Source organism: Nannospalax galili, unplaced genomic scaffold (genome assembly GCF_000622305.1).
Source record: "Nannospalax galili isolate Female #2095 unplaced genomic scaffold, S.galili_v1.0 scaffold819, whole genome shotgun sequence".
Taxonomy (NCBI): domain Eukaryota; kingdom Metazoa; phylum Chordata; class Mammalia; order Rodentia; family Spalacidae; genus Nannospalax; species Nannospalax galili.
The window spans coordinates 934,591-944,288 of record NW_008343717.1 but is presented as its reverse complement, the minus strand read 5'-3'; the positions used below and the strand labels follow the sequence as shown (position 1 = coordinate 944,288).

At 39.0% G+C, this 9,698-nt stretch overlaps 1 pseudogene; it reads right to left on the bottom strand.

The window, feature by feature from the left end:
• Nucleotides 1–3,894: 3,894 nt before the first annotated feature.
• On the bottom strand, nucleotides 3,895–5,296 carry LOC103739623 (annotated as a pseudogene).
• Nucleotides 5,297–9,698: the final 4,402 nt, after the last annotated feature.

Genomic DNA, 9,698 nt, shown 5'->3' with positions numbered 1-9,698 from the left:
TTTTACTTTTACTTAAAATTTTAAATTAATTTATTTATTTTTGTTATTGTGTGTGTGTGCGCATGTGTGGGTACACACAATAGGTGCAAATGTGGAGGCCAGAGGACAACTTGAGGGAGTCTGGTCTCTCCTATTATGTGAGTCCTGGGATGGAACTCACTCATCAGGCTTGATAGCAAATGCTTTTACCTGTTGATCCACCTCACCAAGCCCTGAAGGTCTCTATAACAATGAAAATTCAATATATAGTTTCAAAACAAGACTTACGCTGCTGAAAACAAATGTGGAATTAAAAAAATAATGTTCTTGCTTATTCACTATAGGTAAAAGCAGCGTCCATGGAACCCATGTATCCAAAAAATGGATGCGGAAATTTGGATAATTTATGCTATAAAGCAACATTTTTTACGTGTCACAAGTATATTCCTCGTTTATTGTTAAATTAAAATATTCTTCAGTGCATTTCAGTTATAGAAACATTTGGACTGAGCTGATTCTACCGCAGGTTGTGACTTGAGCCCTATTTACTACCTTCACTTTTCCTCAAAAAGAGCTCCTTTACAGGTGACCACAATTCATCATCAGTGCAAAGACCAAGTTGCATCTGCCACCAACATTCTTAGACTGTAGCTCCCTGTTGATTCTCTCAAAAGTGCTTCTGTCTCCAGGAACAGGCCCAGTAGGAGCAAATATTTGAACTGCTCATGGGAATTAGCACCCGTACCCAAAAGATGAGTCAGCTCTCCCCTCATTTTCACAGGAATCACATGACAAAGTAAAACCACCATCTGATTTTGCTTGTGGCCAAATGAACATGATTCAGCAGGCCACTGGTAGTTGTCTTTGGATGGTTTCCCTAATACCTACCTCTAGAGATGTCTCTGTACCGGGATCTTTTCTGAGAGTACCAATGCAACTAACTTGGTCTAGTTAGGAAACACCCACTGGCTTTGAGTTAGCTCTTTTCACTATTGGTTGCTGATTTTTGTTCCTCTCTCTTTTCAGTTTTATTCTTCATCTTCTTTGCCTCTCCTTTCTTTCCTTATAGCTGTTCTTTGACATCAGAAGATATAATAGGTATTCATGTAGACTACATCATATTTTCAGAAATAGCTTGCATTGGCTATCACAAGGGAATAGCATTTTCTTTACTCTGTTGGAACTTTTACATCCTTTCTTTTTATTTCAGTTATTATTTTCTATTTTATAGGTATGAGGGTACTGCCTGCATGCAAGTAAACCCATGTCATGCAATGCCTGCAGTGGTCAGAAGAGGGCATTGGATCCCCTGTAACTGGAGTTATGGGTGGTTGTTACCCACCATGTGGGTGCTGGGAATTGAACCTGGGTCCTCTGCAAGAGCAGTCAGTGCTCTTAACCGCTGAGTCATCTCTCCAGTCCCTGAACTCTTATTTTTCTTCAGTTTAGCATATTAAAATTGAAATCCTGCTGTCTCAAAGTTCTTTGAAAAGTGCTTTATCCTGAAGAGATTTAATTCACTGCTGAAGACGCTCATCAGTGTGATCTGCCTCTGCACTTATGGCCTCAGAGTCTTGGAACAGTATTATTGGTTCCCATTTTTTGTTAAGAAATGGCAAAAACTCATTAAGGCTCCAAGAAGTTTTTCAATTCCAAGTAATGTGCTTTAACTCTTATAAAGGGAAAATAATTATAAAATCAAAGCTGTGTTCTTTTCTGTCTAAAATCACATTCAACAAGAGGCAGCACACAGTAGTACTGAGTCAGGGCATATTTCCAACATAGCTGCCTGGGTAGTTTTTATGCCAACATTTCTGCAGAGTTCTCTTGTCTCTTCTTTTGGTGATTGCTTCTTAATTTTCTGTTACTTTACAGCATCTTTTTATGCCAACTCTTTCTCATTCTTTGACAATCACCCTTTTCAGGATTTCCTTTTCACCTCCAGAAATCCATTATCCTTCACTTGGCTGAATTCCTTTGTCCACTTTACTATTCTCCTATGTGCTCTTTCAAAAGAACAGTTTCATTCTGGTTCATAATAAAAACCTTGCTTTAATATTGTAAGGTGCACTGTAGGTACACCATGCTGCCAGTTATTACTAGGACAACATGTATCCTAGCCAGTGAGCCAAAGAGCTGGGAAAACATGTGAACTCACACTGCCAGAGCATGGAGAACTGGAATGTACCGTTTTTCTTCTTGAAACCCCCCTGAAACATCTCAGTCTAAAGGTTTTTCCATAGCGTTCAATTTGAGGCTCAGAGGTGCCTCAGAAATGTATTAAATATCATGATTTGTGAGTCCTCCAAAAGGTTTTGTTAGGATGATTGAATGCAAGCAGTAAACTATGGCTGCCAAGAACAGGATCTCAATAACGAAACTGAATTTTAAACATTTCCTTGAGATCTATACAAAAAATATAAAACCAGAATAAAAATATATATGCATTCTGTCATATATGTTAAAGCCTATCTGGTCAAGCATTAGAACCTAGATGTCTCTCAGTGCAAGCTCATGCACTGGCGTCTAGTCAGCCTATCTAGTCACTGCCTTAAGATCTACTCTCCCTCACCCTGTAATAATCAGTTACCAATAGTTTTTCTGGTTAAGGTTAGGGCCTACTGCCCATCTCCCCAGTTCTATGCTGGGTTTTTGCCTGATTGAGAAGATATGGGTCTTGTGCATGCTGTCACCATTGTTGCAAGTAATATGAACAAGTTCCTGTAGGCCTGAAAGCACCAACCTTGGCTCTTATAATCTTTAGGCAGCCTCTTCCACAGTGGTCCCTGAGCCATGGGTGGGTGAGGTTTAATATAGGAGTCCTATCCAGGGACATATACTCTGCAGTCACAGTCTTTTATTCTCTGAAACTTGACCAGTTGTGGCCGTCTGTGTGTATTGCACTCTGGTTCATGAGGAAGCTTCACTGGTGAGAATTGAAGGATGTATCAATATTCTTTCTACCCCCTGTTCCACTATGTTCTGTGAACCTTAGGTGGACAAATTCTGTGATTTCCTACACTAAACATGAATGATTTATCCTTTTTAGATAATGGAATAATGTATCAAATCTTCACTTATGTTCCAAACATTAAAAAAGAAATAAAAAACCTTAAGACTGGAGGCCCGAGGTAAAATCAACAATAACAACAACAACAACAACAACAACAACATGAACACCTGTAGCTCTGCTTTTTCATGAAGGGAGGTTTGCAAGGGCACAGTATGTTTGTTGACTTTAAAACATTTATTTTGTTAAAGAGTTTGTTGCTTTGTATGCAATCCTACAAAGTTCTTAATGTTTCTTTGATAATGGAATATAATGGAATTTTACAACTATAGAAAAGTTACCTTTGCCTAAGAAACAGTATTCACCTGTGTGTATATAGTTGATGGAGAAAATTCTCTACCACCCAGCACCCTAATTAATTGATGAAATAAGTTACCTCATATTACAGGATTTCCAAAAAGAAAGGGAAAGCTACAGATATAAGTACACATACAAACACATAATCTTCTGTGGCTCAAAACACAGTATCACAGGTCTCTCTGTAGGCAATGTGAAATAATTGCCAAATACAATTTAGTGATAAGAAAAATCCCTTTAGTGGTGAAAAAACACAAAGAAGTCCAACTGAAGTGCAGCTTTAGTTTACTATAATACACAAGGGATCACGTAGCCTTCTGCTATTTCAAATACACTTAGTGCTCACTTTTAAAAAGAACCTTCCTCCTCCCACAAGTAACTGTGCTGCATCTTCAAAACTAAATGAACTAGCAGATAAACAAACAAATCCACTGCTAGTGACAGAAACAAAGTAAAATCGCCTTTTTATTCTTCACAAAGACTGAAATCAATTTTTTTGGACCATGAAAAGCTAGAAACGCCGCTGTTTTCAAAAACTAGTTTGTAGACTATGCAGCATCTTTCTTATCGTTCCTGTATTCAAAATCTTCAAACTCCTTGCCGCACGACCTTCTCTGAATCCACCACAAAATCCTCGAGAGTCAGGGAACTTCCCTCCTTGGTCACTACTGTGCCCTCTGACCCCATGGACACCAAGGCCTCCTCTGCCTCTATGCCCCACCATGCCCCACCACCATGGACAAAGAAGGATTCCACATGTTTCAGCATTTAACCTTTTTTCCTTCAGCCAGCTTGTCTCCTTTCCCTATTATCATCACAGGAAATATGAAAAAAGGATTTAACTTTGTCATCATAGCAATTAGGTCCAACTGAATCTTCTGTCATCGTTTCCTTCTCTTTTTGGGGTATCAACTCTTGTGTCTCCTTGATCGTCACCATTTACAAGCTTTTCTTGTTTCTTAAGTTTATCTTCTTTTAAATTTATTATGAAACTCCCTGTTGATTTCCGTTTTGTTAAGTTGTGCACTTTCAGAGGCAAAGTCTTTCTCGGACCATTTCCTCCAAACCAAATGACCCTGGTGCCCTCTCCTTGGAGCAAAAGGAACACCTGAAAATACTTGTCTCTTGCTGTTATTTCTGAGTTGCTCATTTTCTGGCCTTGAGACTTTGTGTATTTTAGCTTGCCTGTGCTCTCGGTTCTCCATTGCTTTCTGGCTATAGATGGCAAAGGCCTGGCTGATACAAGGCTCCTGCTCCCAACAGGTACTGGGGCAGGTAAGTTGGTCCAGGGAGGTCTGAACTGTTTGCTCCATGGTTGGACATTTTCCTCAAAGGTCTAACTGAGGGCTTGATCAACCTTGAGATAACTGTGTTTTTAATGGATCTTACGTCCTGTGTAGAGGCAAGACCAATGACACTACTTTTGCATAAGGTACTGCTGACTGCTGTTTGTTCTAAAGATGTCAAGGCGCTCCCAGCACTGCCAACAGCACCAAACTGCTTCCTGGCTAATGTACTTTGACTAAACTGGCTGTATGCTGGCATCTTGCCGAAAGGTCCACAGGAACCAACTGACCGGAATGAACAAGATGAACCTAGTGAAAACTGAATATCTGGGTCCTGAGGCAAAGAACATTGTGGTTTTGGTGGCTCACAGACAGTGAGGTCTTTTATATCACTCCTATGGAATATACTCAAAGACTTCATCTGATGGTGGTACTGGATGAACTCTTGGTCTGTCTTCTGTACTGAAAGACCAAACTTTGGCGAGGGCTACACTTGTGTTCTCAGTGCCGATGACGTAGAGGACTCTGCCATAGTGGATCTCTGTTTTGGAGAGATGAAGCTAATCTTGCTGCAGATGTAAGGCCCCCATCCCCCATGGTGCAACAGTTTGCACTGAAGCAGATCCTGCTCTTGCGCTCTGAGTGCTTGCCCATGAGCCTCCATCTGCCTCTCCTATGCTCTTATTCCACACTGAATTGCCCTTCTTCCAAAGTAGTGCTGCCTGCCTGCCTTTTCTTCTTCCTTCTTTCCTTCCCTGTTTCCCTCCTTTCTTAATTTTTACCCTTCGCTCTTCTGTTTTTTCCTTCTCTGTTTTTATTTTGTATGACAGTTGTTAGTCTAAACAAATTACACATATCTACTCTTTTAATCTTGATAACAATCCTAGAGATAGGACTTTCTCCATTTTGCTAATGACGAGGATAAGGCACTTCAGTGCGTTCCTGTTCAGGTATGGTGATGCAACCAAGCATCAAGTCCTTTCCCTCTCTTTGCTCTGTTACCGTTTGGATGGCAGTATTTCTCTTGGTGAAAGAGCAGTTAATATTCTCTTTAACTCCATGTTAGCCTTCTTGAATCATCTTTTTATGTCAATCATATAAAAGTAAGACTCTACTTTTTAAAACATATATTCTTAGGTAATTTTATGTAGACATTTTATATAAACGTTAGAATAAAGTACACACATGGAAATGTAACAAGATGCTATAGGGCCAATTTCCAAAGTGTTAAAATGAATAGTTTAAAAGTAAGATTTTGCTATGAGCTCAGCTGAAGCTGTGTATACTATGAAAGAAAGAGAAAGCAAGTTTAACCAGCCAGTAAACATGGTATGTAGGTTATTGATGCCATTGTTCAGTTAAGTCAGAATCTCCTTCCAGAATATCCTTCTATCACACTTGCCCATGTGTGACTGTGTGCTGACATACCCTTTCCATTGTATACTCACTGACATCTTGTTGGCTACTACTTGATCCCTGGAAGCCACAACTCCCTTCTGTTGCAGACCGACATGGCCATGGGTTGGCAATCCTTCCCCAGGTTCTCAAGCTTACTGTCCTTGGCAGCCAGTGCTCCAGCTGTCTTGTATGAAAAGGAGGCAGACCATATGTGAAGGACTGGCCTTGCTGATTTGGAGAAAAGTTCAATTATAGTCATCCATGAATGACAGAAATATTACTCCAAAAAGGTCTCTTGCTCTAGACAGAAAAAGAGTGGATATATCTTATTAATGTCTGTGTCCAGCTAAGTGCTGAGCTGGTCGTCTGCTTTCTGGCATGCAGAAGGTGCTGGCATCTACAATTCATTCCATGGCATTTTTGAAAGCACAATTCTTAAGTAGATTTTTCATGGAGCTACTTTTTTGTGTAACTAGGAAAAAATTAATAGTAGAAAAGCAACTACTTAGATAAAATTAGAGAAAATGTTTTAGGTGTAGTACTAGTGAGTACTTGATAATTATTCTGTATTTTCCATTTTTCACCCTGTATTGGTTCTTTGCCTCTGCATATGATTATTGCTAAACTACACCATTTTCAGGAAATTATCCCTTATTACTCTGTGCTTCGGTGTCTTTTGTACAGCTTGTTAATGTGAGAGTCTGTAATCCTGTTTCTATGTACTCGCCATTTTACATTTGTGTTCCCATAGGAGACCCAAAGACTCTGATTAAGTGCCAATACTTGACTGGAAATTAGCTATTTCTCTTATGTCTTCTGTTTTTCATTTTTTTAACCAAAATCTCAGTCATCTTTGAAATCCATTCTCAAGTAAAATATTAGCCTCCAGTTGGAAAATTTGCTGAACATCTTTCAGTTCTTTTGTTGCTGAAATGATTGACATTTCATAAAACTTACTTTTCACCAGTTTTCAGTCATGACACCATATTTTCATGCTTCTTTTTCATTTTCATTCTTTTCAGTCAGGGTCTCATGTACCCCAGGCTTCCCTTAAACTCTGAGTATATAAGGTTGACCTTGAACTCCTGATCATTCTGTCACCATTCCCCAACCTCTAGGAATGCAGTTGTGTGCCACCATACTTTCCACTAATGTTCGCGCTACTCTGTGATCACTACTTTATGACCTAGTCTTTGTTACTTAAATCCCTTAACTATATTTGCTTTTAAAGATTGTATTACATGGGGCTGGAGAGGTGGCTCAGTGCTTAAGAGCAGTGTTGACTCTTACAGAAGGCCCAGGTTAGAATCCCAGCACCCACATGGCAGCCAACAACAGTCCATAATTCCAGGTCCTCTTCTGTCCTCCACAGGCACTGCATGACACGGGTGCATTTACATACATGCAGGCATAATATTCATGAGATAAAATGAAAACAAAAACTTTTAAGAAAAAATTGCATTACATTTATTATTATTATTATTCATTGTGTGTGTTAGTTTCAATGGAAGTATTCATGATAGGGTCTAAGTATTTGAACAGTTTTCTGCAGTTGATGAGTCATGGCTCTGTTTGAGGAGGGTCATGGAACTTTTATGAAGTGTTGCTGTGCTGGAGGAAGCATGTCACTTTGAGAGTTCAAAGCCACACCCCACTTCCATTCTGTCTTTTTGCTTCCTGTACCTAATTGAAGATATGGGCATTCAATATTCTTCTCTGGCTGTCTCCTGCCAGGCCTCTCCAGGCATGATGAACTACCACTCCTATGGAACCATTATCCCAATAAGCTCATCCTTCTATAAGTTGTGTTGGTCATGGTATTTTATCATAACAACAGAAAAGTAACTAATACAGTGTGTGTGATGGAGTTCAGAGGAAACTTTCAGGAGTCAGTTCTTTCCTGTTATGATTTGATCTCTGGGATCAAACTCCATCAGTTTTGTGGCAAATGCCTTAACCCATAGAGCCATTTCATTGTCCCTTAATTTGTACTCCCAACCGGGTATCCTACCTGGATTCCTTTCCTTTATTTTTATATTTTACCTGTTTAAGCACTTAGAAACTTGTTATTAAGCTATTATAGAAAATTTCCATTCAAGCATCTTGGAATACTTCATTGAAGGAAATGAAGCTCTTTGTTTACTCAAAGGGCATGGTGGTGCATGCCTTTAATCCCAGCACTCAGGAGGCAGAGGCGGGTGGATCTCTGTGAGTTCAAGGCCAGCCTGATCTATATAGTGAGTTCCAGGATAGCTGGGCCTACAGGGAGACCCTGTCTCAAAAAGACCAAAAAAATTTTTAGATATAAATGGAAAGAGAAATATGAAAATATTGCAATTTGGTAATCAATATTATTTGTTAGGTATTATGGAAAAAGAGATAGTCACAAAGATAAGAAACAAGAGTGTCGGGATGCGATAGTGTGTTTTAAAAAATGGAACCATGTACCTAACCTTTAATGAGGTACTTTCTCACCAAAATTTAAAGGAAATGAAGGAGTTAGCTGGGTGCATATTTAGGACATAATTTTCCTGAAAACACAATGCATAATTCCTAAGGTAGAGACTGTCTGGCAGTTTGATGCCATCAGGTGGACCTCCCTGCTTTGAGTAAGAAAGAGAATTGAGGGGATTCATTGCAGGATTTTCAGTAGTGAAATAATATGATCTAATTATATTATACAAGAATCATTTTAGCTTGGTATGTTGACAAACCATCAGTGATCATGTTTAGAAAGAAAGAAGTCTCAGATAAACTTTGACTAGATATATGTTTTTTTTTTTTGTTACTTAAACTAGTTGGCTAAACTATGACCATAGACATTTTAAGATTATGTGTATATTATTTTTGTCTCATCCTTTATATATCATAACAAACCTAAATCGACTTCATCACTTGCTTAGGCTTTCTCATTTTTTTGGTCAATTTTATTTTATTTTATTTTTTTTTTATTTATTTTTTTTTTTTACCAAAGACTTATCTACATAGCACATGATAATTAAAAGTACCAGACTGGTGGAACTAACCTTACTGGATGTTTAACAGCCATAGTTTGAGGCCTATATAATGTGGTCAGAGGGGCTTAAAGGACAGTTTTGCCCCTTGCCCTCCAAGTTCGGCTAAGTTCTAGGGGACTATGGAACATCTTTCAAAATGTCCTCTTCAGGGAGGACTGAAGACCCCACAAGATGGAACTGAACCAGTGTCCAGTCTACAAAGGGGAGGGTCAACTCAGAGGAAACATCTCATTAGTGCTTCCAAGTGAACCCAGACATGGTCAAGCAGGACCTTTGACTTATCTTCACATAGATGGAAATGGTAAAAGGAGCCAGGAGCTCCTCCCAAGCCCATGTGACCCCTGAGGAACAGATCCTCAAATGACCTTAAGTATAAAATAAATTGATTTATTTGGGTCAACTACATGGTCTTAAACACCCAAAAGGAAAGTACAACCAAAGAGTAAAGTTATCAGTATATTTCTTTAATAGTTCAAGGGATTACACTTTCCAGACATACATTAGTGTCAAGTCTATATAAAAAGTTATGTAGACAATAATTTCTCATTGATGATTTTGTTCCTAACCAGAAAGCGCTGTTCAGATGTAAGACTTCAAATACTGGTCTCCAATACTGTAGTGCCCACCTGTAGCTAAGGGAGACAACAAGTT